Source organism: Hyla sarda, chromosome 7 (assembly GCF_029499605.1).
Source record: "Hyla sarda isolate aHylSar1 chromosome 7, aHylSar1.hap1, whole genome shotgun sequence".
NCBI classification, from domain to species: domain Eukaryota; kingdom Metazoa; phylum Chordata; class Amphibia; order Anura; family Hylidae; genus Hyla; species Hyla sarda.
This window is the reverse complement of record NC_079195.1, coordinates 70,303,796-70,328,338: the sequence shown is the minus strand read 5'-3', so window position 1 is coordinate 70,328,338 and position 24,543 is coordinate 70,303,796. Positions and strand designations below refer to the sequence as shown.

Below are 24,543 nucleotides of genomic sequence, written 5' to 3'. Positions count from 1 at the left end.
ATCTATACTACCGATGACGGATCCCTATCAATTAGAATGATTGTTGACTCTACTAGTGTCAGAAAAGCAATCCAACTTAAGACACTGACTCAGTGGATGCCAAGTCATTAGGATACCAGGCTAAATAAGCGCATCATGTCAGTGTGGATTATGTTTTAATTGACTGTTAAACCCTTGAGCGCTCCAGACTTTATACAGGGCCTGCTCATCAAGAATCACTATGTGGCAAGAGTCCAATGTGTACCACAGCAAGTCCAGCAAAGATTATATAGCCTCAAATGCCCAAGCCTCTCTGTCACCTTTAACCCCCCAATCTTGTCCTTTCACAACTAGACAAGTAATGGTACTTGATGTAGATTTATTTATGAGTCCTGGACACTGAATAGCAAAACACAGAGCATGTTAGATCCTATTAATAATTACATCTGCTACTAATAAAGGCATTACCTGTTATATATAGCACTGACCACATTACTAAGTGGTAATGTGGTGGTGAATACATAGGGGGAGATTTATCAAAACCTGTCCAGAGGAAAAGTTGCTGAGTTGCCCATAGCAACCAATCAGATCCCTTCTTTCATTTTTCAGAGACCTTTTCAAAAATGAAAGAAGTGATCTGATTGGTTGCTACGGGCAACTCAGCAACTTTTCCTCTGGACAGGTTTTGATAAATCTCCCCCATAGAGTATAAGTCACCATGGAAACATATAGAAGTAAACAGAAAACTATAGGGACACGTAGAAGGTATAGATGTCGGCACTGGCAGGCTAGTCTGAATAGCAACATAGAGGTCCCTCTATGTGGTGGACATCAGGTAACGCTCCCTACAGGAAAACTAGTGGTGCTCTTCCCACGTAATCATTGCAAATTCATACATTGAAAAAATGAAGAAAAGACGGGGGCACTCACATAAGTATCTCTTCTATCGGGACTTTATTCAGTGCATAACACTCGCAGGGACGCCAGGTAGAGATGTCATTCAGCTGAGATGCTGGACCAGCGCATGCCAGGAGCCATGATGGTAATAGCTATTTTGCGCCGCTCTTGGCGCTTCTCCAGACCACACTTCCTTGGTGACCCAGGTCAGGTAAAATACCTGTTGTCCAAGTACGTCACGGTGGGAGGTATTCATTATACAAACGGTGCAAAAGCAAACATAACAGGCACAACCTGATAATACAGCACACATAAGAATATTTCCTATACAATACATGGAGAAAATTGGTACAGTGTATAACCTACACAATCACGCTCATGTCTAAACGGTCATTCAGACCGAAACTATCTTGCGCTCTTGTCTTTATGATCCACTTGCCTTCTCGTTGCAATAATGCTTTCTTTATATCTATAACTCTTCTGGACTCTATTTTTTCTAGTCCTAAAAAGTTTCAGTTTTTACAGAATTTACGTGTTCTCTGAAACGTACATTCATGGCTCTAGTAGTAAATCCTACATAAAATCGTTTGCACTCGCAGATTATTGCATAGACCACATATTTACTCCGGCAACACATGCTATCTCTAAAGAATACTGTCTCACCCCCCAGTTTAACACTTTTATCTGTACAGATATAAGAGCACCAGTTGCAAGTTCTGCCCTTGTGATTACTTGGGCTCAAAGGTTTATTTAACCACGTTTCTTTACAATTGTCTGTTTTAAATTTGCTTTGTACTAGCACATCTTTAATCTTGCATGTTTTTTAGTTATTATGGGGGGTTACCAACAGTGTATTCTCTTAAGATGTTATTGTTTTGTATTAGGAACCAGTTCTTTTTTTATTCATTCCTTTACACTTTCTGCCATTTGGCTATATTTAAATGAAAAGCAAAAACGGGAACTATATTTTTGTACGGTACAAGATATATTTAGATCTCTCACCTGCTTGTTAGTTTTTTTCTTCTTTTTCGTTCCTCGCAACAGATCCCTACGGCTAACTTTCTCTGCTTTTTTCTTTTTTTAAACAGTAGAAGTTTATTGTAAATATTCCAAAAAAAAATTAAATAAAATACAGTATAAACAGTATGAACACTGTGTAAGGCACATGTATAGTCTAACACACAGGGTAAGATAAGCAAGAAATACATGTGTATCAAGAACCGTAAAAAGAATCCTAATCATATGTAATGTAAGATCCACCGTAAAGGTAGCGAGGGACTGTAGGTATGATGGAGCGCTGTATCAAAGAGTTAAAGAAGAGGACAGAAAGAAAAGGAAGGTGGGGTAGAAAGAAAGATAGATTTCTCTGCTTTTTTCATTGCTTTTTCTAACACCTTTAAAGCCCCTAGACATCTTATCCCCTATCCAAAGGATAGGGGATAAGATGTCAGATTGCCGCGGTCCTGGGATCCCCGCTGTGGCACCCGCTATCATTAAAGCACAGAGCGAGTACAGTACAGTACAGTACAAGGGCCGGAGCATCGTTACGTCACGGCTCCGCCCCTCGTGATGTCATGACCTGCCCCTTTCAATACAAGTCTATGGGAGGGGGAGTGGCGGTCGTCACACCCCCTCCCATAGACTTGCATTAAGGGGACGGGCCGTGATGTCACGAGGGGCGGAGCCATGACGTCACGCTGCTCCATCCCCGGTATCGCCCATCATTACACACAGAGCGAACTCGCTCTGTGCTGTAATGAGAGCAGGGTGCCGCAGCGGGGATCCCGGGGCTCCCCAGCAGCGGGACCAAGGGATAAGATGTCTAGGGGCGGCGTACCCCTTTAAGGGTTAGACTCTTGCTAATAAACATTGCTTCAATGCTTCTGCTTGTAGATGGTAGTCACTTTCCCTATGATCTATTCTTTTTAACCTCAAGAACTGTCCATAGGGGACCGCTGTTTTTATATGCTCAGGGTGATAACTTGTAAAGTGCAACTGTGCATTACAGGCTGTGGGTTTTCGTAAGCCCTGGATACAAGGGTCTCCCATTCAAGTGACACCAGGACGTCCAAAAACTCCAAGCTTTTTGGGCCTACCTTCCAAATGAATTTCAGGTTCATATTATTAGCAATATTCAAATGGGACACAAATTCGATGAAGGCTTTTTCCGTGTCTGTCCACACAATGAAACTATCGTCTACAAATCGCCGAAAGCAGGCAATATGCTTCCAAGATGGGTTTTCATGGGTAAATATAAACCTTTTTTTCGAATGCAGCAACATATAAGTTGGCTAGGGTGCGTGCCAACGGCGTGCCCATTACCACCCCGCCTGTTTGAACAAACCAGTCGTCCCCAAACTTGAAGCAGTTACCTGTCAAAATCAACTCCAAAGAATCAAGACAAAACAGACAAAGCAGACAAAACTGACAATCCCTTCACTTTTATCTGACTTACTCAAGAAGTCCCTGATTACCTCCACACTCCCAGCCTGCGAGACACTGGTATAGAGGCTTTCTGGACTCTGAAGTCCCTAAAATTTTATGCGGATTGCGGTCGTGTTCCGCGAGGACTAAGAAACTATAAGGAACCGTCACAGTATACGGATGACCCTGAGTTTATTGCTCTAAAATTCATCTGGACTACTCCTTAAACATGCTATGTCTAATAATTTCTAGACACGAAAAAGAATACGGAACGATTACAGAAGAATTAATGAAAGTGAAAACAGAGCTAAGAGTAGGATTAAATGAAGCTCAATATGAGTTGTTCTTTTAAAAGACAGGAAAGAAACTTGCTACTATTCAAGCCACTATTAAAGTTATCAAGTCGGATAAATACGTGCGGGACAAGTCAGACTTTGATGAAGATAGAAACTTTTCCTTCACCACCTCTAAAAAACACCAAAGAAAAAATAAGGGACGGGCAAAAGATCTGAATACTTGACAACGGAGTCCGAATCGAGCTCAGAGGAGCAAAGTAATACTGAAAGGAGAAGCGAACAAGAATCCACTGAAGGCAGTAAAGATGACAATGCAAATGTCCCTTTAGGAGGAAGAAATTAACAAGGAGGGGGAGGAAAAGGAACCAGAGGGTTCAAGAGAAAGTCAGTATCGTGGAAGTAGAGGAGAATACGGAAGATCTTGCTGTAATCAATTTGACTGACTTAGTCCTGGACGACAATATGATCTCTGTCCTAAAAAAAGGGCTAAACTTCTGTATACCAGAAGATTTTGATGAAGTTTCTTTTGAGGTCGACTTCTTTAAAGGCCTTCGAAAATTAAGGTTGTGTAAATTTTCCACAATAAATCGAGCCTCATATGAGAACTGAAGGAGAGATCCGGTTAATATTGGACCATTAGGTTTTTCTGTAATGAATGAAGCCTCACAATCTGAATTAGATTGCCTTGAAGATATGGTGGACTTGCTAATGGAAAATGATCCTACATATACCTCAGATACTTTGTGTGTCCCTGAATTTACAAGGGGCGTAAAATCTACTTTTTGTCCCCCAATTCCAGCTGGGAGCAGTATAGATTTGTTCAAAAGCGTGTCTCACAGGATGTAAGGGCTCTTAAATATCCCTCAGCTTTGTATAATCTTACTAACGATGAAATAAAAGCATTGGAAATATAAAAAAAAAGAGATGATTTAATAATTAAGAAATCAGACAAAGGGGGGAATATTGTCATAATGAAAAAGGATTATTACATGGCCGAGGCATATCGGCAGCTAGTAGACAGCAGTGATTATCAGAAATGTTAATGTAATCCCCTACCCAAATTTACAGCTAAATTACAAACCCTGTTAAGACACAATGTTGAAAATGGCTTTTTTTCAAAAAGAATGTCAGAAAAACTTTTTCCCCCTAGTCTGCTAGAAGCACACTGGTATTTTTTTTTTACCAAAGATTCATAAAACATTGGTGTCACCACCCGGGAGACCTATTGTCTCCGGGGTGGGGACAGTAATGGAGCCACTATCAAAATGTATTGATTGGCTCTTGCACCCCCTGCTTGAATACATACTTTCGTTCGTTAAGGACACAAACGATTTTCTCCTGACACTAGGAGGATTGAACTGGCTGAACGATTGTATTGTTGTGTCCATAGACATAGAAAGCCTCTATGCGAGTGTCTCGCAGGCTGGGAGTGTGGAGGTAATCAGGTACTTCTTGCGTAAGTCAGATAAGGGTGAAGGGGTTTGTCAGTTTTGTCTGCGATTCTTTGGAGTTGATTTTGACAGGTAACTGCTTCAAGTTTGGAGACGACTGGTTTGTTTAAGCAGGTGGGGTGGCAATGGGCACACCGGTGGCGTGCACCCTTGCCAATTTATTGAAGCAGATTGTCTGCTATCGTTGATTTGTAGACAGTATTTTCATAGTGTAACAGACACAGAAAAAGCATTCACCGAATTTGTGTCCCATTTGAATATTGCTAATAATATGAGCCTGAAATTCACTTGGAAAAAGCTTGGAGATTTTGGACGTCCTGGTGTCACTTGATGGGGAGACCCTTGTGACCCAGGTTTTCCAAAAGCCCACAGCCTGTAATGCACTGTTGCACTTTACAAGTTATCACTCTGAGCATATAAAAACAGTGGTCCCCAAGGACAGTTCTTGAGCTTAAAAAGAATAAATAGTAGGGAAAGTGACTACCATCTACATGCAGAAGCATTGAAGCAATGTTTATTAGCAAGAGTCTATCCCTTAACCCCTTAAGGACTCAGCCCATTTAGGCCTTAAGGAATCGCCTTCAAAAAATCATAACTCATTTATATTTTCATCCACAGACTAGTATGAGGGCTTGTTTTTTTTCCGTTGTAAAGCTTTCACTCACTTTACCATAAAATGTATGGCGCAACCAAAAAAATACTATTTGTGTGGGGAAATTAAAAAGAAAATTGCAATTTTGCAAATTTTGGAAGATTTCGTTTTCACGCCGTACAATTTACGGTAAAAATGACATGTGTTCTTTATTCTTTGGGTCAATATGATTAAACTGATACCAATGGTAACATACTTTTCTATAACTGTTGCACTTAAATTAAATCGCAAACTGTTTAACCAAATTAGTACATTTAAAATCCCCCTATTTTGAAGACCTATAACTTTTTAATTTTTCCGTATAAGCGGCGGTATGAGGGCTATTTTTTTGCGCCGTGATCTCTACTTTTTACTTAAACCATATTTGCTTATATAAAACTATTAATACTTTTTGTATTAATTTTTTTTTAATAAAATGTTATAAAAAAAAAGCAGCTATTTTGGACGTTCACGCCTTTTTTTACATTCATGCCGTTCACCGTACGGTATCATTACCATTTTATTTTAATAGTTGTGATATTTACGCACGCGGAGATACCAAATATGTATATAAAATATTTTTTTTTCTACACTTTTTGGGGGTGAAATATGGAAAATGGGACAATTTACGTTTTTATTGGGGGAGGAGGTTTTTCAATTTTTTTTACTTACATTTTTTACTTTTTTTACTTTTATTTTTACACTTTAATAGTCCCCATAGGGGACTATTTATAGCAATCATTCGATTGCTAATACTGTTCAGTGCTATGTATAGGACATAGCACTGATCAGCATTATCGGTCATCTTCTTCTCTGGTCTGCTCGATCGTAGACCAGAGCAGAAGACCCGGGGAGACAGCCGGAGCAAGGTGAGGGGACCTCCGGCCGCCATGCTGGATGATCGGATCCCCGTGGCAGCGCTGCGGGCGATTCGATCATCCATTTAAAGTACCGCAATGCTGCAGATTCCGTGATCTGTATTGATCACAGCATCTGAGGGGTTAATGGCGGACATCCGCGCGATCGCAGATGTCCGCCATTACGGGCGGGTCCCTGGCTGCTATCAGCAGCCGGGCCCTGCCGAACATGACGCGAGCAACACTCCGATGCTCGCGGTTATGCATACATCCTGCGTCGTTAAGGGGTTAAAGGTGTTAGTAAAAGCAATGAAAAAAGCAGAAAAACATAACTGTAGTGATCACTTGCGAGGAACTAAAAAGAAAAAAAAATAATAAGCAGGTGAGAGATCTAAATATATCTAGTACCGCACAAAAAGATAGTTCCCGTTTTTGCTTTTCATTTAAATATAGCCCAATGGCAGAAAGTATAAAGGAATCAATAAAAAATAACTGGTTCCTAATACAAAACGTTAACGACTTAAGAGAATGCACTGTTAGTAACCCCCCATAATAACTTTAAAAAAAAAGCAAGGATATTAAAGATGTGCTAGTACAAAGCAGGTTTAAAACAGACAATCATAAAGAAATGTAATTAAATAAACCTTTGAGCCCAGGTAATCACAGATGCAGAACTTTCAACTGGTGCTCTTGGGGGTGAGACAGTATTCTTTAGAGATAGAGATAGCATGTGAGATAGCATGTGTTGCAGGAGTAAATATGTGGTCTATGCAATAATCTGTGAGTGCAAACGATTTTATGTAGGATTTACTACTAGAGCCATGAATTCACATTAAAGAGAACACGTAAATTCAGCAAAAATGGAAAAGGATTCTCCAAGGCTGTTCGCCCACATAAAAGAAGAGCACAATGGGAATGTTAAGGCTATGTCCTTTTTAGGACTAGAAAAAATAGAGTCCAGAAGAGTTATAGATAGAAAGAAAGCATTAGTGCAACGAGAAGGCAAGTGGATCATAAAGACAAGAGTGCAAGGTAGTTTCGGTCTGAATGACCGTTTAGACATGAGCGTGATTGTGTAGGTTATACACTGTACAAATTTTCTCCATGTATTGTATATCAAATATTCTTATGTGTGCTGTATTACCAAGTTGTGCCTGTTATGTTTGCTTTTGCACCGTTTGTATACTGAATACCTCCCACCGTGACGTACTTGGTCAGCAGGTATTTTACCTGGCCTGCGTCACCAAGGAGGTGTGGTCTGGAGAAGAGCCGGGAGCAGTGCGAAAAAGCTATTACCATCATGGCTCCTGGCATGCGGTGGTCCCGCGTCTCAGCTGAATGACATCTCTACCTGGCGTCCCTGCGAGTGTTATGCATTGAATAAAGTCCAGATGGAAGAAATACTTATGTGAGTGCCCCCGTCTTTTCTTCATTTCTTCAATGTATGACAAAACTATAGGGAATTTAAATAAAACTAATTGCAAATAAATTGATTTAGTAAGGGCATCGACCCAGATTTACCAATACTGTGATACCTAGGTTAGACATTCTAGACTAGACATTTCTCAGTGGGACTTGGCTGTTTGAACAATCAGGCACTTCTTTAGACCAACTTTTAGTTGGCTTACATTACTCCAAAATAGCACAACAACATTTGGCACAATGTCGGCGCTTTTTGTTTTGTGCCCCCTGGCTTGTGCATTAGTCAACCCTTTATGACCCGAACAGTTCCCTGATCTCTTTACTGTGTTTTGCTTTATTATTTTGACATTGCTACACCTTGTACTTATCCAGTATAGGAACTGTCCAGCAATTGAGGGCCTGTAGCTTAGGGCAAATCGTCAAGTAATAAATAGGTATAGTTGATAAACAACTAAGGACCAGTCCTCAAGGTGTATCAGAAATATTAGCATATGATCCAGATAATAAATATGGTAATTTTAATGATATAAGTCACAGGTATATATAAGTCACTAATACCTGTCCCTGCAGGGCCCTTGCAAGGGACATAGAAATTAGTGCATAAAACTCAGTGCATAAATATAGATAAAACAAATAATCATAAAGGATAAAATATATTAAAAACTTGCATCCATATGAAAATAATGTGCTAGCAGCAGTTCAATGTTCTCATGATAGAGTTCCAGTAGCTAAGTACACAGTTCAATTATTTGCGATCCTTGTGTGGAATAAACAGTAACAATCGTTGGTGATACAGTATGTATCACATTTATAGAGTCTTGCTAAGAATAACGATACGAGGTCTGGTGCACGGCACCATTCACCACTCCTGAAGCCGTCTATGGGGCTGGTTGTACGGGCTGACACGGAGATGTCAGGTCTCCGGAGGTGCCCGGTGTCTTAGTAGCAGCGCAGGTCTCCTTCTCCTGTGGTCCTCGGCTGGCACGGGTGGCACCGGCCTCTCTGGTATGCCGTGGATTGCTGGTTGGTCCAAGGAGACGGTGGCAATGGCGATAGTTTAGCAGCAATGGTAGTGTAGTAGCAGCTGTGGAAGTAGGTGCGGCGTGCCTCGTGTGAACTGAGCGCTGTGCGCGCGTAGTAGAGCAGTGGTCCCGATAATGGGGACTTCCAGCAGTTGCAAATGGTAAGTTGGAATATCGCTATATTGAAGATGAATTCATATGTATGATAATAGATGCAAGTCTATGATAAGTTTCTAGACGCGTTTCAAGGCCTCGGGCCTTTTCCTCAGTAGAAATGTATGTATGTATGTACCTCCGGAGACCTGACATCTCCGTGTCAGCCCGTACAACCAGCCCCATAGACGGCTTCAGGAGTGGTGAGTGGTGCCGTGCACCAGACCTCGTATCGTTATTCTTAGCAAGACTCTATAAATGTGATACATACTGTATCACCAACGATTGTTACTGTTTATTCCACACAAGGATCGCAAATAATTGAACTGTGTACTTAGCTACTGGAACTCTATCATGAGAACATTGAACTGCTGCTAGCACATTATTTTCATATGGATGCAAGTTTTTAATATATTTTATCCTTTATGATTATTTGTTTTATCTATATTTATGCACTGAGTTTTATGCACTAATTTCTATGTCTCTTGCAAGGGCCCTGCAGGGACAGGTATTAGTGACTTATATATACCTGGGACTTATATCATTAAAATTACCATATTTATTATCTGGATCATATGCTAATATTTCTGATACACCTTGAGGACTGGTCCTTAGTTGTTTATCAACTATACCTATTTATTATTTTCCATAGGCCCTTGGGTGAGGGCAACACCAGTTAACCTCAGGTTCAAGTATCTTCTTCATTACTGAGTGAGCTACACTATCTTTCCCAATTTTGTTTCAAATCGTCAAGTAGACAGGGAAAGTAGCTGTGGAGGAGCTCAGGGCTGTACTATTCCCTGCCCAATGTGGCACCTCCTTCACCACAAAGCTACACATCCTTTTATAGTAAGGGCAAAAGTGTGTAAAACTCATACTAAATGTGCCCAAAATTATGTAAGTAAATTTTGGGGGGGGCTAAAATTGTCCAAGAATTCTTTGCCCGGAAATCTTCCCCTTAGTCTTTAAGTATTCTTGAGTGTCCTGTATTTAAAGACACTCTACACAGTCTTTTGCTAGAACACAACAATGTATGTTTACTTATTAATTTTCATAATGAAAAAATTTGGTCCCAGAGCTGAGATTGTGTACTGCAGCTGCCGCAATATGCTCTTTACTTACATACATATATCCAAGTACACGACTTTATGGACCTCCTGTGAACATTGAACTTACCACTATAGACATTCATAGGCTCTACTATATGGATATGAGTGCATAATAAATCCTTACTTTTATGGGTGTGGAAATCTTAACCCTGGGATGAAAAAAAAGGATCAGTTACAGGAGCTTAACTTTCAGAAATTATAGATCCTTATTTAGGGTAAATCTAAAGTAAATGTACCTCTGATATCTCAAAAGACATTGGGGGGTATTTATCAATTTTGCCTGTTGACAGTTTTTTACCCTTTTTTCTTCACTTTGTTTTTTGCGGACGTGCGCCAAATTTATAATTTGGCGCACATTGTCAGTAATTTTGGCGCAAATGCCGAAATCAGCTGTTCACAGCTCCTTTTACCGCCACAGAGGACAGCCTATTTTACCCTGTAGAGCAGCCATTTCAGAGTCCCTCCTGCAGTGGGGTTTATAGCCACCATGTGAAATGGATTTTATTTTTAACTTGAGTGTTTTTTTTTTTTTGGTTACCTTTAGTGCTTAACTTTCCTGAACCTGTGTGGCCATGTCCAATGCTGGTTCAACGGAGGGTGAAGGTCCATCAGAGTCAACCATGTCGCAGGATAGTAGTGCGCAGCCCCAGAGGTGTCGCTGCTTTCACAAAAAAAATGTTTCATGTATTTTGACGCCTTTACATTTTCTGAAATTGCTATGTGTGTTTGACATCTACTAAATTTCTTGGCGGTGAATTGCGCCAAAAAAACCTAAAGGCGCAAAATTGCTTGGCGCAAATGATGAATTACTGACCAAAGCAAAAATCACACACAGGACCGTGTGATTTTGAGCAAGTTAAAAAAATGACAATGGAGAGAATGCACCAAACTATGGCGCAAAAAGGCACTGCTCCAAAGAATTACGCCATTGATAAATATTTCTAAGAGGAGAGTGTAGATTTATTTGTGGGTTTTTGTTTCCGACAGGTATTTTTCCATGGTATTTACTGTTGTATCTTGTATTTGGCGAATTTCCCTATGTTTTGCTCTTTTTACTCATGCTCTGAGCTGTCCGGTTTTCCAGAGTTAAATCCACTATATTTTATGTGAAAATATTAGTAAATTTGTAGGTTTCCTTTGAAAATGTAGATTTTTTTGGAAACACGTCCCTTTTTCCTAACACACCCCTTAGGATTTAGGGTATATTCTCACTTACGCAGCCTATTTACTACTGTGCAAAATCATCTGCGCAGCGGGAAATACGCTGCGTATTTTCTGGATTATCATACGCACAGGGCTAGCTGGCAACAACCCTGTGTGTTCGGTGATGTTTGGAGGTGGATCCGCATGTTACAGTCACGCTGGCATGCGGCTCCGCCTCCAATCTTCACTGCAAACATAGGGCAGGCAATTTTGTGCAACGTGAAATACGCAGCGCAAACGGTAGGTGGGAACGTTCCCCTAGAGTGGAGAATTAGTAGGTTTTTTTGAATTTTTTTGTCGGAAATTCTGACATACGACACATGCAATACAAAAAAAAAACCTACAAAATCTACTTGGAAATGCCTTAGTAAATGAGGCCCATTGTCATTGAATCAGTTTGTAAGTCTCTCTTGTATGGGATAGGATTGTGAGTTTTTCTTGAAGGGGCAACAGTGATATTTCTCAATGTTTAAAGCCAAGAACCACCAAGTCAAACAAATGACATCAAAACTATAATCATTACTGCATTGCATGCGATACAAAAAGAATTAGGACTGTCAGAGTACACGCTACAGTCATGGTATCTACTGTCTGGGGTACATATACCAACGGTTGAGAACCTTGGGATTATAGGCCATAAATGTGACTCTTTATATGCGTATATGCTAATAATTTGTGGTATGCAGAAAGAGGAGAGGAAATTCTCCTGAAAATGGTGTTGTCAGCGGCGCTCTCCTCTAGATGTTCGGGGGCTGTTTGGCAACAGTATCTAGAGGAGAGTGCCGCTGACAACACCATTTTCAGGAGAATTTCCTCTCCCCTTTCAGCCCGACGCCTGATTCCCCCGTAACATCTTCTGCCTCCCCGCTCCTACCTCCATTTGGTCATCAGATGCCACCGGAGTGACATATCTGCAGCTGACAATTTTCTACCTAAGGGTGAGTCGCTACGCTTATCTTTCTGTGATTACAGTGTAAGAACCATGTTGGTGACTTCTACTTATTTCAGACTAATATTTGGTTGAACTTTGCGTAACAATAACATAAACCCTTATTACAATGGGAAAAGTATTTTAACATTTGTACTAATAGTTTTTAACAAAACATATTTACAGTTTTTAATATTGTCATAGATTTCCGTAATATATACAGTAACTCCCAAATGGACAGTTGCAAAGAGGAGATGGTGTTTGCTCTAAATAACAAACTTTTAGACAGTCACTAAGAATGAAAAAGTGGTAATGAAGGCATTAGGACTTAACATAGTTGGAGATTTGGGAGTTCGGGAGAGGTTGCATAGATTTGTTCATATAACAGCAAGATTTAAACAATGATACACATTTTAAGAAAATGTTTACTAACACTGTCTACCTGTGGCTCTTCAGCTGTGGCTGTCACACATACTGGGAGGGTAATAGATTGAGGACTACTACTCTAGAGTGTATAGCAATGGTGCATCGAGTGCAAAGTTGGTGGTATACATGGACAAGGTGACTTCATCTAACCTGAACTGGTAACAGCAAACTAGTAATAAATGTTAAGAAAACTTGCTTAATTTAATATTTGAGAATAGGGATGTTATGTAGTGTTTTTAACCAACCTAAAGTGCAACTGTCATCTTCATACAAGGTTCGGAATTGCAGGCACCGACAGTTAGAGCAGTAGGAGATGTAAGCGAAGGTACCTTTACTCACTTTGCCTGCGGTTAGTAAACTAATATTCAGGCTGTCTGATAATTTCGGTGAACAATCAAAGGGGTCAGCCGACTCTCACAGCGTCACGCCTCCTCCCAGCCTCCTTCTTACTCTTAGCATAGAGTCCTGTACATCAATCATGCAGGATCATCTGATTTACGTACAGGGTTCCATGCTGGAAGCAGGTCAGAGCGGGGAGGAAGCACATGCTGAGTTGGCTGATCCCTTTGACTGTTTACCGGAATCACCAGTAAACCTGAAACGCACAAACTTCGGGCAAAGTAAGTAAAACTACTTTCTCTTACTAATTTCCTAATGCCTTAACTGATGGTGCCTGCAACTCTGAACCTTAAAGGGGTACTCCGGTGGAAAAAATGTTTTTTTAATCAACTGGTGCCAGAAAGTTAAACAGATTTGTAAATTAAATTCTATTAAAAAAAAATCTAAATCCTTCCGGTACTTATCAGCTGCTGTATAATACAGAGGAAGTTCTTTTCTTTTTGAATTTATTTTTTTGTCTGTCCACAGTGCTTTCTGCTGACACCTGTGTCCATGTCAGGAACTGTCCAGAGCAGGAGAGGGTTGCTATGCGGAATTGTTCCTGCTCTGGACAGTTCCTGACATGGACAGAGGTGTCAGCAAAGAGCACTGTGGACAAACAGAAAGAAATTAAAAAATAAATGAACTTCCTCTGTATTATACAGCAGCTGATAAGTACTGGAAGGATTAAGATTTTTTTTATAGAAGTAATTTACAAATCTGCTTAAGTTTCTGGCACCGGTTGATTTAAAATAAAAAAAATTCCACTGAGTACCACTTTAAGACATAGTAATAAATATTCTTGGTGGCATTACTTTCTGCATCCCTTAAAATTGGACAACACCCCTTTTATTTTTCACTTAATGCTTACATCATAGGGGATCACATTCTCATTTTTATATCACTTTTTACTTTTTCCCATTGCTAAAAAATGCATAAAGTTCCAGTCCTTATATAAAGTAACAGGTAAAGATATAACATGACATAAAACTCATCATCAAACTATAGCATGCTATTATATAACAATGCCTACTCTTTGCAAGAAGAAGAAGGATCGTCCAGCGCTTGACTCAGGGAACAGGTACTTTATTTAGGATAACATGGAGAACTAACAGGTACATGAAGACACGTGACGCATTTCGGCTCGAGTCACCGAGCCTTAGTCATGACTAAGCCTTTGTATGAGTAAGGCTCAGTGACTCGAGCCGAAACGCGTCACGTGTCTTTGTTTACCTGTTAGTTCTCCATGTTATCCTAAATAAAGTACCTGTTCCCTGAGTCAAGCGCTGGACGATCCTTCTTCTTCTTGCATATTGTTGAGGCGGAGTCCACATCTGGTCCGTGCGCCTGCTCTGAGGGTAAGCTGTTACGAACTTTGCTCTAAATGCCTACTCTTTGTACTATAAGCAAACAGAATGGCTGGGTTCAAACAAAAGTTTTATTGATGAAATAAAATATATATATTTTAGCCCCATGACTATTGAGTGGAGTAAAACTTGTAGATATGTGGGGGCTCAGCATAATAAGTACAAGGAGGGTTCTATCTCAGTGCTGTAAAAATACAAACTACAGCAAGGACAGAAAAGATAAGCACACCTAAAATAACAATAAGATAAGTATAATTATTTTAATCTCATTGTTATTTTTGGGTGTGCATTTCGATCAGGCTGGTCTTTTCTGTGCTTGGTGTATTGAGTAGAGTAGACATGACTTTTGTAGATGGAATTAGAAAGAGAAAAATGGAATTTGGTTGGTTATGATGGGCAACTCTCAAATTTTATCTATCTTAGGTTCATACAAATCCCTAGATGGAGCATAAAACTAATTCTTAAAGTTTTTTGAGGTCTAGTGTAGTAGGGATATCTGGCATAGGTTCTACTTGAAGGTCAAAATTTCTATTGTCTTAATAGATATTCCAACCTGTTGAATTTTTATGAAAATAGTTCCTTGACCAACATGGCTATCTTTCTATATAACTAAAAACGTTGCACTGTTGATATTTACTATATTTTTGGCTTTTCAGATACGAGGAATGTTTCAAGAATGAAGACATTTGAACGAAACGTTTCCATTTATAGCTAGCGGCAAAAACTCTTGACATATGGGAAGTGCGAAAGAGTTAAATTAATAAGGTGTGTTACGATTTTCGAAAATGACTGGCGCTGTCAACGAACCAGCTTGAGAGACTCATCTTTCTGTAATTCATCAAGTTCTTGTAGCTCATCAGCAGACGGATTTGCAACCAGCGCCATAAAATGACCTCCCGCGGGCTGGGGGAAGATGTTGAAAGTGTCAGTCTTTTGTTTGTATTAGTTTGACGTTGCAAAAAATCCATTGTTTACAACTGATGGTAACTTCTCGGATCATTATTAAAATGCAGTGGCAACAAATATCCCGCTTGAGTTGCAACTTATCTAACTGAAGTAAATTTGTATCATGTAACCAAACAGAATGTCACCGTTTTCCCAAGAGAAATGCTTAGTTCTACTGAATGTGTTAAAACTCTCAATCTGACAAATGACACCTAACTGCAATTCGGATGTACCGGCGTTCCCATTGGGTGGTCATTTGTTCTGCTTTTATTCCATACTACAGGGAAAAAGTAAAATGACAGATGTCAGTTTATGCCTAGAGGAAATGTATGCTGATCTAACTGTTAAATTCTCATGTCACGGGGGTACATATTCTCAATTTACCGACACTATTTACTTTTCCCCATTACTAGAAAATGTACAATGTAACAGTTAACGTCCCTATTAAGTAACAGCAAAACATCATTATATTGTATTTTGTTATTAGAATCTACTCTTCATCAAGCTATCGCATGCTTTTCAAAACATATGTATTCTTCACTGTCCATTGACTGTCTTGTGGTAAGTAGATATTTTTATTTTACACCTCATGGTAAATTTAAGGTCCAAATTATCTCTGCTATGCAAAAAAGTCAGTTTCCACACAGGTTTTTTTCTGACGTTCTTTGGAAAATTGCCACTGCAGTTTTTGAGCCAAACTCAGAGGTTGATCCAGTGGGAAGGAGACGTATAAGTCCTTCCTTCGTATTTCTTATTCCTATTGAATACACTTCTGGCTTTGGCTCAACTGTAGTGGTAGTTTTCCCAACAAAATAAAAAAAACACCTGAACAAAACCTGTGTGGAAATCTAACCTAAATAAAGTTTCTAAAAGACTAAAAGAGGATAATAATCACATACAGTTTTAAAATGAAACAAACAATAGAAAATCTTGGCTACAATATTATGGAGGATTATAGGTTCAAGAATCATGAGAAATATCGCCTTTTAAAGGACAGAAAATATATGAGGTTGTCTAGTTTTGTGAATTCTGAATTAATAAAGAGGGTTGCTAGATCAGGCAGTGTTAAGAGCATCAATAAGGCAGCGTTACGAGTGAAGACAATAAGAATGTTTTACTCCAGAGGACCCATAACATATAGAACAAATTGGACAGCCCATAGATTTCATTTGGAAGTGTATAACGGCTCATATCACTGCTGGGGCATCTCCAACCAGCTACCAGGTTCCCCACAGTTTATAGGCTACTCAGTAATCAGCTCTACTGTTGGGCCACAAAAATGATAAGCTTGGACTGTATGTAAAGTTGCATGTTGACATCGCCTAAGAAAAATGGTCGCATCCCCTTATTTAAGAAAAACCTTATTTTAATGGTACAGGCAAAGACTCAAGTCAGATCTTGGAACTAAATAGTATCAGTTGACTGTCTTTCTAATGGTATCTTTTGGAATGGCCTTTTAAGAATTTAAGTCCAATAGAAAAATGTATGGAAAGGCCGGCACAGCAGCACTAGAAGTGCTTGGATCATATACAGGATAGTGCTGGGGAGACCCTGGATGGCTGGATAATGGGGGTTCAGTGTCCGGAAGAAGAATAAAAAACTTGCCGTGTGAAGGAAGGACAGTAGACAGCACTCACTGATCCATAGGTCTGGTTTATTCAATCCAGGAGCATAACAGCTACGGGCTGGTGGGATGGGGAGGCGGGAGAGACAGAACTGTTTTATGCAGTGATGCACTTCCTCTTGGTGGAGTATAGCTTCCGCTAGCGCTACTTCGTTATATATGGGCGGTGTGCAGCGGAGCTTCATAGCAACGGGGGAAGCCAATTCAGTCATGTGATTGGGGACAAGGAAATAAGGTAGAAGATCTACAAAAACAGTGAACAAGACAAATTAAACATGTATCCAGCAAAGATAGCATAGTGTAGGTGAAGCCACAGCCAAAATATCATAGAAGAGGAGCGACCTCATAGCGATCGTTCAAGCCCAGGGGACCAGTGGCATCTAATCTGATGATCCACTGGGCTTCTCTTCGTAAAAGCACAGAGTGGCGATCACCACCATCTGGAAGTTGGAGTATCTGCTCCAACCCAGCAAAGTGGAGTTTGCTGCAGTCGCCATTGTGTACTTGATTCATGTGGGCAATTAATTTAAGTACCCCAACGCCAACACATATGGAGCGCAAGTGCTCACGGAAATGGTCATAAAGTTGGCAAATGGTTTTGCCCCCAGAAAATAAGCCACAAAGGGCATATTAAGGAGTAAACTATGTAGGGGGTGTGGCAAGTTATAAAATTCCTTTTAAGAATTTGGTTGGTTACAATGGGCAACTCTTAAAGGGGTATTCCGGGATCTAACATTTTATCCCCTATCCAAAGGATAGGGGATATGATGTCTGATCACGGGGGGCCAGGCGATCTCGCCGCAGCACCCGCATTGTAGGCAGAGCTGCATCCCCAGTTTTGAAAAACCTCCGGTTTCCGTGACTGGAGACATGACATAAGGCCACACACCCCTCGTGACATCACATCACGCCCCCTTCAGCCATTACGCCCCATCCCCTAGACATGAATGGAGGGGACATGGCATGACATCACGAGGGGGGGGGGGGGGTGGCGTTACTTCACGTCTCCAGACCCGGAAACTGGAGGTTTCCAAAACTGGAGACGCAGCTCCACATTTTCAATGCGGGTGCTGCAGCAAGATTGTGGGGGGTCCCAGTAGTGGGTCCCCTGCGATCAGGCATCTTATCCCCTATCCTTTGAATAGGGGATAAAATGTTAGATCCCGGAATACCCCTTTAAGTCATATCTATGGATACAAATCCATAGATGGAGTGTAAAACAAATTCTTAAAGTTTTTTTTTATAAGTTCTAGTACAGTAAGCTGCAAAAGAAAGGGCAGCTGTATATTGGTCGTCACATGTTAAACAATTTCTGACATATGACGGTAAGCAAAAATTTCTCATCAGGTCTAATCAACAAGAAAGTGACCATTTTGCTATCAGTTCCTTGAAGCTAATCCATATGTAACAAGTTACATCCAATGAGCCACCCCTAATTTAATTATAAATTATCAGGCCAGGTAAGCAAAGAAAAAGCATAAAATGTACACATTATACTACTGTATTACTTATACACATTAGTTATACACATTCAATACAGCAAAATGTCATAACAAATATAATAACTTTTTTTATTAGTATAAATGACTAGTGCGCAGTTGGCATCCCTTTTCTTAGATCTATTATGTAGCCCAAAGCCGCAGTGCCTTTAGACATATTGAAAAATTCATCCGGTAGAGTGAAAGGTCAGACTGTGTTATCTAGTGAACTCGCAATGCTGAAAATGTATTGGCATAGCTTAGAAATATCATGATGGATGCTAACCATGTTTCATAAATACATCTCATAGCTCTGACAGTTTTTATTATACAGAGAATCCTTTTCGGATATTGTGCAAACCGCTGCATCTATGTGTTTTTATTGCCCCAATGTATTTAAAACAACAACAAAAATATTTCCTTTCTGTGTACAGCTCCTATGTAGACTTATGTACATGAACTAGATATGACTTATACAGATTTACAGATTATAACCACATTGTAAAGTCTATCCCCTTCCAATAAGCCAACATGATGAGTAATTTGAGTAAGGCCCTCATACCAACCTCATGGAGTCTGATTCTGACCGTTAGAGTGGACACATGCACATTTGTGACCTGCTGGAGGTCATTTTGGCCTGCTGGAGTGCTCCTCTTGCTTCTCCTTGTACAAAGGCGGAGGTAGCGGTCCTGCTGCTGGGTTGTTGCCCTCCTATGGTCTTCTCCCCGTCTCCTGATGTACTGGCCTGTCTGCTGGTAGCACCTCCATGCTCTGGACACTACACTGACAGACAGCAAACCTTCTTGCCACAGCTCGCATTGATGTGCCATCCTGGATGAGCTGCACTACCTGAGCCACTTGTGTGGGTTGTAGACTCCATCTCATGCTACCACTAGAGTGAAAGCACCACCAGCATCCAAAACATCAGCCAGAAAGCATAGAAACTGAGAAGTGGTCTGTGGTTACCACCTGCAGAACCACTCCTTTATTGAGGGGTGTCTTGCCAATTGCCTAGAATTTCTACCTGTTGTCTGTTCCATTTGTACAACAGCATGTGAAATTGATTGTCAATCATTGTTGCTTCCTGAGTGGACAGTGTGATTTCACAGAAGTGTGATTGACTTGGAGTTACAAGTGTTCCCTTTATTTTCTTGAGCAGGGTATTATATTAAAAGGGACTCTCAAAGCTAAATTTGATTTTAAAAATGTGTGAGCTGCCATCATGCTTAAAGGGGTACTAGGATGGATTTTTTTTTTTTAATCAACTAGTGTCAGAAAGTTAAACACATTTGTAAATTGCTTTTATAAAAAAAAAAAAAAAAAAAAAAAAGCTTAATCCTTCCAGTACTTAGCTGCTGTATGCTCCAGAGGAACATGACTTCTTCTTTTCTGTCTGACCACATAGGAAACCTATCCTGCTCTGGACAGTTCCTGACACGGACAGAGGTGTCAGCAGAGAGCACTGTGGCCAGACTGAAAAGAACTACACAATTTCCTGTGGAACATACAGCATCTGTAAAGTATTGGAAGGATTAAGATTTTTTAATAGAAGTAATTTACAAATCTGTTTAACTTTCTGGCACCAGTTGATTTGAAAAAAAAAAATGTTTTCTACTGGAGTACCCCTTTAAATGTAATTCTTCCAAGACATTGGTCCGGTGATGTTGTCATAGGCTTAGGGTTTACAGAATTGTTCTGTGAGTAAATCCATAACCCTCTCTAGCTTTCCCATTGTGGATTATAGTCAATATTGAATTTTTTTTTCAACAGGGAAATAAGGTGCAGACATAGATGACAGGTTGTCATTTCCAAAAATCATTGGTTGTCAATCTCTCTCCCCGTAAATTTTGTTCATAATATCATTTAAATCTTGTTATGGTGACTTATTGTCTGGATGTAGCCGCTGACAATACAATACCGGCTTGTCTGTGTTTAAACTGCTCCCTGGCTCCCTCTGGAGAGATGTAACACAGACATTTCGCAGCGTTCAGACTGGAGGATTTAAGTTACAGCTCCCTATAAATGTACCTGGCAGTATCTCAGCTCACAACAGCATATTAGTCTTGAAACTGGTCTGGTGAAAATAGAAAAGCGTCCATCCTTCACATGCACAGCCTTGGAGAACTGGCTCAAAACACATGAAATAAAGAAGATTAGATACTGACACACACTTATTCTGCTTCTCCAATAGGATACATGTTACAGTTTAATACAGTGACCCCCCCCCCCCCCCGACCTACGATGTACCTGACATACGATCATTTCAACATACGATGGCTTCTCAGAGGCCATCGCATGTTGAAGGCAGCATCAACATCCGATGCTTTTGTATGTCGGGGCCATCGCATAAACGGCTATCCGGCAGCACAGACTGCTTCAGCTGCCACCGGATAGCCGTTTACGGTGCCCCGTGTGGTCCGCTGACGATCACTTACCTGTCCTCGGGGCACCGGCGCGTTCTCTTCGGGATCCCCTGCATTGGCGGCGCTCTCCATCGTCGTCATCACGTCGCTGCGCACGACATACCAACATCCAATAGAAGAGGCGTGCGTAGCAACGTGATGGCGGCGACGGAGAGCGAGGATGCCAGGGATGCAGAAGCCTTGACGGAGCGTCGGGGACACCCCAGGGACACGGCGACAGCGATGGAAGGCGACATCCAGGGCAGCGGTGACGAGCGGTGATGGTCCGGAGCGGCGGGGACAGGTGAGTACAACTTCCTATACCAGTGGTCTTCAACCTGTGGACCTCAAGATGTTGCAAAACTACAACTCCCAGCATGCCCGGACAGCCGTTGGCTCTCCGGGCATGCTGGGTGTTGTAGTTTTGCAACATCTGGAGGTCCGCAGGTTGTAGACCACTGTCCTATACTTTACACTGCACGGATCCCTCAACATACGATGGTTTCAACAAACGATGGTCCATTTGGAACGGATTACCATCGTATGTTGAGGGACCACTGTATGTATATATATATATATATATATATATATATATATATATATTGAGCTTTTGGTGACAAGAATCACATACATATTAAATCTATCTACTTTTGTGCCTCCTTTTATATTTGCAAGCATTCGGTTTACAAAAACAAAAAATTCTTGTTGACAACTTCACAACGTAACTTTAGGGGGTCAATAAATATTGCTGCTCAGTTATTGCCGCTACGTCTGGCAGCTGGAAATATGTTGAGTCCAGTGAAATCACCTATGATCGTCACAGATCCAGCTCCAAAACCGTGACCCTACTGAAGAACACAGATGGCTTTCCGCTCTGTCTGATACAGTGGTCCCTCAAGTTACAATATTCATTGGTTCCAGGATGACCATTGTATGTTGAAACCATTGTATGTTGAGACCAGAACTCTATAGAAACCTGGTAATTGGTTCTGAAGCCCAAAATGCCATCCAAAATAGGAAAAGGTGAAGATTAAAGAAAATTAAGTAGATAACTAAAAGAGATAAAGCAAATCATTACATATAAAAGTAAGAAAGAGCTGCTGGAAGCTGTAAATCACTGTCTGTGTAGAGGACAGGAGCTTCTTCAAGGTCCTATACAGCAGTGGCGTTGCTAGGGTTGGTGTCACCCGGTGCGGTAGAAAATGGTGTCACCCCATACCTCCCCCCCCCCCAGTAAGTTTTTAGCCTGTTGTGACAGACACCACTGTTGTAGCGCACTGTGAGAAATTCCAGTATAATAATCAGATATACCAGTTGCCACAGAATAGGAAAGTGTTAAAGAAGTTTTCACCATTTAAATATACAGCTCCCAGAAATACTTAAAGGGGTACTCCACTGGAAAACATTTACTTTTATATCAACTGGTGCCAGAAAGTTAAACAGATTTTTAAATTATTTCCATTTAAAATCTTAATCCTTACAGTACTTATCAGCTGTTGTATTCTCCACAGGAAGTTGTGTAGTTCTTTCCAGTCTGTCCACAGTGCTCTGTCTGTCCATGTTAGGAACTGTCCAGAGCAGGATAGGTTTGCAATGGGGATTTGCTCCTACTATGGACAGTTCTTGACATGGACAGAGGTGTCAGCAGAGAGCACTGTGGTCAGACAGAAAATAAATTAAAAAAGAAAAGAACTTCCTGTGAATCACTTATACAGCAGGTAAGAAGTACTGGAAGGATTACGATTTTTAAGTAGAAGTAATTTATAAATCTGTTTAACTTTGTAGCACCAGTTGATTAAAAAAAATGTTTTCCAGTAGAGTACCCCTTTATGCAGTGGTGAGGTTATGCTGGGAGTTGTAGTTTCACTCATCATAACTGTAGAACTGACAAGTGACTACAGCTCTGATGGGACATAGAGAGGACAATGTACAATGATATCAGTGACTAGAGATGAGCGAATTTACAGTAAATTCGATTCTTCACGAACTTCTCGGCTCGGCAGTTGATGACTTTTACTGCATAAATTAGTTCAGCCTTCAGGTGCTCCGGTGGGCTGGAAAAGGTGGATACAGTCCTAATAGAGAGTCTCCTAGGACTGAATCCACCTTTTCCAGCCCACGGGAGCACCTGAAAGCTGAATTAATTTATGCAGGATAAGTCATCAACTGCCGAGCCGAGAAGTTCGTGACGAATCGAATTTACTGTAAATTCGCTCATCTCTATCAGTGACTACAGGTGACGTCTTCTCTATAGTCTTTCCTTATCTAATTCAGATGGTACATACCGCCTGGTCCAGCTAAAACTTCTGTCTGTAGAATGTGACGCCCAGACGTCTCCTCACTATGTCAGCGCATTCTCATCCTCTATATGAAAACAATAATTATTATAAACCTGACAGACACTGTATCCTCTAAATATAATACTACTATACACTATACTCTGATTATAAACCTTCCATACACCATACCCACTGAATATAATACTACCACACTGTACATTCTGAATATAATACCAACACATACTGTACACTCTGAATATAATACCGCCACATACTGTACCCTCTGAATATAATACCGCCACACACTGTACCCTCTAAATATAATACTAATATACACTACACTCTTTGATTATAAACCTTCCATACACCGTACCCACTGAATATAATACTACCACACACTGTACATTCTGAATATAATACCAACACACACTGTACCCTCTAAATATAATACTAATATACACTACACTCTTTGATTATAAACCTTCCATACACCGTACCCACTGAATATAATACTACCACACACTGTACATTCTGAATATAATCCCAACACATACTGTACACTCTGAATATTAATCTGCCACATACTGTACCCTCTGAATATAAATCTGGTGGTGTTGCTAGTGGATGATGGGGGTGCTAGTACTGGGGGGGTGTTGCTGGAGGATGATGAGGGTGCTACTGGCCATCCCCCCTGGCAGTATCACCCCCATCATCCATCGGCAGCATCATCCTCCTGGCAGGAGCACCCCCATCATCCACCATCAGGATCTGCTGATGGAGTTGCTGCTGCTGGAGGGGTTTGCTGGTGGATGATGAGGGTGCTACTGCCGGGGGGGGGGAGCATTAGGTAGGCAGCAGTTCCCCCACTTGAAGGAGTAGTCCAGTGGTGAACCCAGTGGTAAAAAACTTATCCCCTATCCTAAGGATAGGGCCCCCTGCGATCTCCTGTACGGAGCCCCGACAGCCCGCGGGAAGGGGGCGTGTCGACCTCCGCACGAAGCGGCGGCCGACACGCCCCCTCAATACAACTCTATGGCAGAGCCGAAGCGCTGCCTTCGGCAATCTCCGGCTCTGCCATAGCGATGTATTGAGGGGGCGTGTCGGCCGCCGCTTCGTGCGGAGGTCGACACCCGCTATCTGGCCGGAGAGCCTGGCCCCCGTGCAGAGAGATCGCAGGGGGCCCCAGAGGTCAGACCCCCCGTGATCTCAAACTTATCCCCTATCCTTAGGATAGGGGATAAGTTTTTCACCACTGGACTACCCCTTTAGGGT

At 41.1% G+C, this 24,543-nt stretch overlaps 2 long non-coding RNA genes across 3 annotated transcripts in view; one reads left to right on the top strand and one right to left on the bottom strand.

The window, feature by feature from the left end:
* Positions 1-737: 737 nt before the first annotated feature.
* The window catches only part of LOC130281839 (uncharacterized), an 89,626-nt gene continuing 65,820 nt past the window's right edge, over positions 738-24,543 (top strand). Inside the window, exons 1-3 of one of the 2 annotated variants that reach the window (XR_008846127.1) lie at positions 738-814; positions 12,272-12,382; positions 15,200-15,313. This is a non-coding gene — a long non-coding RNA (uncharacterized LOC130281839). Of the gene's footprint in view, positions 815-12,271; positions 12,383-15,199; positions 15,314-24,543 lie in introns of those variants that run through there. The other variant, XR_008846128.1, reaches the window with a different exon arrangement.
* Positions 15,068-24,543, bottom strand: part of LOC130281838 (uncharacterized) — a 144,394-nt gene continuing 134,918 nt past the window's right edge. Inside the window, exons 4-5 of the long non-coding RNA XR_008846126.1 lie at positions 17,126-17,356; positions 15,068-15,446 (exon numbers count right to left, since the gene is read on the bottom strand). This is a non-coding gene — a long non-coding RNA (uncharacterized LOC130281838). The remainder of the gene's footprint in view (positions 15,447-17,125; positions 17,357-24,543) is intronic.